Genomic DNA, 7,670 nt, shown 5'->3' with positions numbered 1-7,670 from the left:
GAGCCCACGAGCCACAACTACTGAGCCCACGTGCCTAGAGCCTGTGCTCTGCAACAAGAGAAGTCACCGCAATGAGAAGCCCGTGCACCACAAGGAAGAGCAGCCCCTGCTTGCCGCAACTAGAGAAAAGCCTGCGCGCAGCAACAAAGAACCAACGCAGCTAAAAATAAAATAAAATTAAAAAAAGAAAAAGTACATCTGGAATAGCAACATTTGTTGGCATCATCAGCTAGCTCAAGTTATGAAAATTCACTATTGCTTTCTCAGAATCAATGATATTTTGCATTAACTAAACTAGAGGATTAAACTGAGCACATTAGAATTACCACCCTGCATTTTCTAGCCTTCAATGGTAGCAATAATCTCTATGCTCCTAGGGGTGTAGTATTGCTCTTGATTTACTATTCCGTACAAAAAGAGAGATACACAGGCTCCAGGTGGACCTATTTTCTATAGTTCTTAGTCTATGAGTTGGAAATCTACTGTGATTATTTTTCCAGCTACTGAAATGTATTCAAACATTATGTTTAGGACCTGGTGAAATAACCATGTAATGAGTTGTGGGTCACACATACCCAATTGTGAGGGAGTCTTGGGTGAAAATTCTTTTCATAACTTATAGTTCTTGGAGTATAACATATTGAATATTTATATCTGTGTGTATTGTGGAGGGGGTCTTCTCATTGGGGAAAAAGCCTAGATACTTAATGAGACATAATTTTCGGTATTTTGGGGCTTGAAGGAATTCAGGGTAATCTCAAAAGATCTAGGGTTAAGAAAAAGAAAAAAGAAAAAAAAGAGAAAATCTGTGAGGAGTCAGCAAACAACAAACACACAAGGGAAAGCAGGGATTTCTCCAAAGTCAGGAACTGAATTGTCACTGCTTCGAAGAAACTGTGCCTTGGCCTGGTGACAAGGTAGGGGTGGGAAGTTGCTAAATCTGAGTGTCCAGAATAAGTCTAGGAAACTTGAAGGTGGCCTGAGTGGTCACAGGTTGGTAGCCTGTCCTAGCTCAAGGCTGAGGGAAACCAAATCCTTGCTAAATATCTTCATTGTAGGCTTTTAGGTTTGCACTCATTAAGATCAACCAACTATAAGCCTACCATCAAAGATTACTAAACATGCAAAGGAACTAAACTACATGAGTGAGAGTTAGCCTAGGTAGCCTATGACATATTAGACCCTCAAGACTCTGAACATGGGAATCATAAAATAGACTTCCATAAGATGTAGAACATCAAATGATATTTTATAAAATTAAGAAAAAATTGTAAAGAATGGACTTGAGGATATGGGGAGGGGGAGGGGTGAGATGTGACAGGGTGAGAGAGTGTCTTGGACATATATACACTACCAAATGTAAAATAGATAGCTAGTGGGAAGCAGCCACATAGCACAGGGAGATCAGCTCGGTGCTTTGTGACCACCTAGAGGGGTGGGATAGGGAGGGTGGGAGGGAGACACAAGAGGGAGGAGATATGGGGATATATATATGTACGTATAGCTGATTCACTTTGTTATAAAGCAGAAACTAACACACCACTGTGAAGCAATTATACTTCAATAAAGATGTTTAAAAAAATAAAAATAAATAAAATAAAATTAAAAAAAAGAAAAAATTGAAGATGAAATAACCAAACTGTGCAAACTACAAGGCACTATTTAAAATGTCTGGGTATATATAAAACAGTATGAAATACAATTTTTAGAAATGAAAAATGTAGTCGTTGAAAAATGAACAGATTGGTTAAAGAGCAAATTAGATATAAGATAAGAGAAATAAGTTAACTGAGAGACAGACCTGAAGAAATTAACTGGGATACAACACAGAGAAATAAGGAGGTATAAAATAGGAAAGAAATGTTAAGAGATGCGGAGGATAGAAAGAGGAGGTCTAACATCATGTTACTTGAAGCATAGTACATGGAACGGTAGCAAGAGCCCCGCTTAGGAGATTGTTCGAAATTCAGACTCAGCCTCACTGATGACCTCTTGAACCCAAATCTGCATTGGTCAATAAACTCCCCACGTGGTTCGTATGTACCCAAAGGTTTGAGAAACTGCGTGAACAAATTTATAATTTGAATCCCAGAGAGAGAATATAAAGAGAATGGGGAAGAAGCAATATTCGAAGAGATAACGAATTGATGGATGACATGAATTCACTTATTCTTACCAAGAAGAATAAATCAGAAGAAATTTACACCTAGAAAGATTATAATCAAAGTAGAACACCAAAACCCAAAAATAAATCCTAGAGAGAAAAGACAATTAGACATTTGACATCTACAGTGATTTCAATAGCAACAATAGAAGCAGAAGAAAGTGGAATAATATCTTCAAAGTGCTGGGGGGAAGAAAAAAAAACCTCTCTGTATCCACCAAAACTACCTTTTAAGAAGAAAGGCAAAATAAAGACATTTCATAACCAAAAATGGAGAGAATTTATCAACAGATCTACACATGAGAACTTCTGAAGGAAGCATTTAAGGAAGAAGAAAGATTATTCTAAAAGGCATGCAAGGAGTGGCGAACAAAGAAACTGATAAACCTGTAAATAAGTCTAAACAAACATGATCTGTATAAAATCGTATCTAATTTGTGAGAATTAAACAAAGGGCAGAATTAAAATACTTGACAACTAATATTATGTAAATTGGGAGGGGTGGTTAAAATTAAAGTGTTTTTAGGTCTTTGTATCATCTGGGTTAAGGTCAATGTGTTAACTATGGACGGCACTGTGCTAGGTACTCACCATAAAATTTCAAGGAAAACCCCTAGAAGAATAGAAATCAACAGTATAAATTTTCAGAAGAAAGTACAGTTATCAGAAAGAGTGCATAACTTCCAGTTTGATTTTAAAATAAAATTGTTTACATTAGTTTTAAATGTAACTAGTATGGAATCAAAGTACAATAGCATTTGAGATATACCATCACCTGTTTAAACGATACAAGAACAAGATTGTCATTAATAAGCAGAAATTTTACATTGCTCTAGTTTTCAATTTAGGCTAGATTTCCATTTCCCTCTTCCTGATATATTTTTTAAAATTTTATTGAAGTACAGTTAATTTGCAATGTTGTGTTAATTTCTTCTGTATGGTAAAGTGACTCAGTTATACATATATATATTATTTTTCATATTCTTTTCCATATGGCTTGTCACAGGATATTGAATATAGTTCCCTGTGCTACACAGTAGGACCTTGTTGTTTATCCATCCCGTATGTAATAGTCTGTCTCTGCTAACCCCAAACTCCCAAGCCTTCCCTCCCCCACCCCCCTTCTCGTTGGCAATGACAAGTCTGTTCTCTGTATCTGTGCATTTCCCTCTTCCTTCAAAAGTTATAATAATATATAGTTGGCCCTCTGTATCCGCAGTTTTCTGCATCCTCAGATTCAACCAACTGTGGATCAAAAGTGGTTTTAGTCTGTGGGTGGGAAACCCACGGATATGGAGGGCCAGCTCTTTTCTTTGTACTACCAAGGGACTTGAGCACCTGAGGATTTTGGTATCTGCGGAGGCACCTGGAACCAATCACCTTCAGATACTGAGGGACAACTATACTTCCTGGTGGAAGGTTTTTAACTGATCTATCACAACTCTTTCCATAATTATGGGTATAGATTAATATTAATTTTTACTTCCTATGATATGTCTCTTTATTTTATTAAAATTTAATTACTATTACACTTATTATTAGTGCACAATTGGTCAAAACAACACATGTATTCCACATTTTGACCAATATAACTAAACATACAAAGTAAAATTTTATTGCAAATGCATCATTTATTGGGACAGTATTGCTTGGTTTCAATGAATTTATGTATCCAAGAGTTGCTAGAAAGACACAAGGTTTAGCAGTAATTATATTCCTATTTTGTGTTTTATAAGATGTAAATCCTGAGAAAACTTTTCACACAAATAAGTAAATGAGAATAGAAGGAGTTTTATTATAGAAAGTCACCCACAGTGAAATTCCTTTAACACAACTGAATGATGATTTCTGAAGGGAAGCTGATGTAATCCCTTTTTTAAAAAAAAATGGCAGTAAAATATACATAACATAAAATTTAACCTTTTAATTACTTTTAAGTGTATGCATTGGCATTAAGTACATTCATATTGTTGCACAACCATTACCGCCAACCATCTCCAGAACTTCATCTCCCAAAACTGAAACTCTGAACTCATTAAACACCAACTCCCCATTCCTCTCTTCCCAGCCCCTGGACAACACCATTCTACTTTCTGTCTCTGTGAATTTGACTACTCTAGATATCGTATATAAGTGGAATCATACAATATTCGTCCTCTTGTGACTGGCTTATTTCACTTAGCATGATGTCTTTGAGCGTAATATCATCCATGTTGTAGCATATCAGAATTTATTTCCTTTTTAAAGCTGAATGATATTGTACTGTATGTATACAGCACATTTTGTTTATCCATTCATCTGTTGATGGACACTTGTGTTGTTTCCACTTTTGATTGTTGAGAAAAATTGAATCCCTCTTTAATGAGATAAGTAATGGACAGTTATAATATCCAGTTGCAACCTTCTGCTTCTTATTTGGTACACATCCAAATGAGTTTTCCTTTAGTGTCTAGTGGGCAGATTACAAAGTAACAAGCAAGCACAATTCCTCTGACCACAGAAGCCAGTTATAAAAATTTTCCTGCTTCCGTTTCCTTCCCTTGTTGACTGTTTGTAAATTATCTGTGGAGAATAAAATTAAATGGTCATGCTTTTGAGGTGCCAGACTATAGGAACACCAGTGACAGTTCCAAGTCCAAGACTTTCCAGATGAAGGAAGGATTTCACATGGCTGAGAAATCTCCTGGCCAGCAAATGCTTGCCTTTCCAAGTGTCTCCAACGTATTCCAAGCATAATGCATTACTTACTATACCCCACTCTTTTTTTTTTTTTTTTTGCTGTAAAAAGCCTTATGGTTTCCATTTGGTCCAAGGCTTAGGCGAGGGCTCCAGGGTGGTTAAAAAGCTGCCTAGTGGCTGCAGAGAGGGGCTTCAGGCAGGAGCCCTGACGCCAGAGGGGCTCCTCAAAGGCCGCTGGGCTGCAGAGGCTCCTAGTCGTGCTCGAGGGTGAGCCTTTCGAAGAGAGACCCACCCAGCCCAGCCTGGGGACCAGCCAGCCTGCGGAGGTTGGTCAGGTGGTCGCCCATCTTCTTGATGAGTTTCACCTGCTCATCTAGGACAAGGCTCTCCAGGAAGTCACAGAGGCGGGGGTCTGCGCGGGTAGAACCCGGGGCACGCAGGTCCACAAGGGCCTGGTTCAGGCTCTCCTCCACGAGCACGGCAGCTTCCGTAGTATCCTGGGTTTTACCGCACTCATCTGGAGATGGCTTTTGCACGTTCTGGAAAAGGGCGCAGCCGCCACGCTGGTTTTGTGTTTGCAAGAGATGCTTGGCGCCCTCGCACTTCTCCTTGGCCAATTCACGGAAGAAGTGGCCCATGCCCTCCAGGGCCACATTGTCGCAGTCGAAATAGAAGCTCAGAGAGAGGGAGGTGTAGGAGGCCCGCAGATGCGTGTCGGCCAGGGGGTTGACAGCGGCCTCCGCCGCAGTGGGATAATTCTCACGAATCTGGGAGCTCATGGTTGATCGGTAGTAAGCAGTTCAGCTCAAAAAGTGGTGTTGGCTGGTCCCGGTGACCAAGGGTAGCTGAGTGGCTGATTCTGAAGGTTGCGACTGGAAGAAAGGTTGGAGGGTGATCGGAGGCTGGAGCACGGGATGTCCCTGTGGGTCTGTTCCACCCGAACACTGTTGAAGCAAGAGACGGATCCGCGGGGCCGCCTAGCACACTGCCTACACCCTACTCTTGAGGAATGCGCTGACCTCCTCTGCTGCAGTGAATGAATCTTATCAGTCCTTGTCTTAGTTTTCTATTGCTGCATAACAAATGACTGCAACTTTCAAAGCTTAAAGCAGCACACACTGGTGAGCACACAGTTCTATGGACCAGAAGTCTAGGTGGGCTCAACTACATCCTATGTATGAGATCTCACAAGGCTGAAGTCAGGGTGTTGGCAGGGCTGGGCTGGGCTCTTAATCTGGAGGCTCTGGGAGATAATCTGCTTCCAAACTCATTCCTATTGTTGGCAGAATCTGGTTCCTTGAGGCTGTAGATCAGAGGTTCCCTGTTTCCTTGCTGGCTTTCAGCAAGGGGTTGCTCTCTGCTCCTAAATGCTGCTTGCATTCCTTCTCATGAGGCCATTTCCATCTTTAATCCAGCAATGGCACACTGAGTTCTTCCCATGTTTTAAATTTCTCTGACTTCCTCTTGTGCTTTTGGTTGGAGAAAGCTCTGTGATTTTAAGGGCTTGTGATGAGTTCAGGCCTGCCTCGATTATCTTCCTTTCTTAAGATTATGCCAAAGAACATAACATAATCACAGGAATGAAACATCATCATATTAATAGGTTCTGGAGATTAGAGCAGAAAAGTTCTGCCTACCATAGTCTGCCTTCTTACCTCCTCGCCAAATTCACACTCTTCCCAAGTGTAAAATACATCCATCTATGAAAGCCCATATAAAAAACCCACAGCAAACATTACACAAAATGGTGAAAGTCTGGAGACTTCCTCCCTAAAATCAGGAACAAAATAGGCATGTCTGTGCTTACCAATTCTATTCAACATTGTACTGGGGGGTCTAGAGAGGACACTTAGGCAAGAAAAAGAAATAAAAGGTATCCCTTGGAAAGGAAGAAGTAAAGCTATCTTTATTTGAAGATGACATGATTTTTTGCATGTAGACCTTTTTCCTAAAGAATCCTAAAACTGTTAGAAATAATAAATGAGTTCAGGAAGGTTTCAGGATACAAGATCAATATAGAAAATTTAGCTGTATTTCTGTACTCTAGCAATGAAACAATTCAAAAATGAAATTAAGAAAGTTCCATTTACAATAGCATCAAAAAGAATAAAATACTTAGGAATAAATTTAACATAAGAAGTGTAAAACTTGTACTCTGAAAATTATAAAACATTGTTGGAGGAAATTAAAGAAACCTAACAAATGGAAAGACATTCCATGTTCATGAATTGGAAAACGCAACGTTAAGATGGCAATACTCAGGGCTTCCCTGGTGGCGCAGTGGTTGAGAATCTGCCTGCCAATGCAGGGGACACGGGTTCAAGCCCTGGTGTGGGAAGATCCCACATGCCGCAGAGCGACTAGGCCTGTGAGCCACAACTACTGAGCCTGCGCATCTGGAGCCTGTGCTCCGCAACCAGAGAGGCCGCGACAGTGAGAGGCCCGCACACCGCGATGAAGAGTGGCCCCCGCTTGCCGCAACTAGAGAAAGCCCTCGCACAGAAACGAAGACCCAACACAGCCAAAAATAAATTTAAAAAAAAAAAAAAAGATGGCAATACTCTTAAAACTGACCTGCAGATTCAATGCAATCTCTGTCAAAATCCTAGCCAGTTTTTTTTTTTTTTTTTGCAGAAATTGACAAGCTAGGAATTCCCTGGCGAGCCAGTGGTTAGGACTCTGTGCTCTCACTGCCGAGGGCCCAGGTTCAATCCCTGGCCAGGGAACTAAGATCCCTCAAGCCTCCCGGCATGGCGAAAAAAAAAAGAAAAAAGAAATTGACAAGCTGATCCTAAAATTCATATGGAAAGGCAAAGGACCCAGAATA

At 40.3% G+C, this 7,670-nt stretch overlaps 1 pseudogene; it reads right to left on the bottom strand.

Moving 5' to 3' along the window:
• Positions 1-5,094: 5,094 nt before the first annotated feature.
• LOC137769181 (ferritin light chain pseudogene) lies at positions 5,095-5,622 on the bottom strand (annotated as a pseudogene).
• Between the last annotated feature and the right edge of the window lie 2,048 nt (positions 5,623-7,670).

Source organism: Eschrichtius robustus, chromosome 9 (assembly GCF_028021215.1).
Source record: "Eschrichtius robustus isolate mEscRob2 chromosome 9, mEscRob2.pri, whole genome shotgun sequence".
In the NCBI taxonomy this organism is placed as follows: domain Eukaryota; kingdom Metazoa; phylum Chordata; class Mammalia; order Artiodactyla; family Eschrichtiidae; genus Eschrichtius; species Eschrichtius robustus.
The sequence above is the reverse complement of the archived record's forward strand: the minus strand, read 5'-3'. Positions and strand labels throughout refer to the sequence as shown.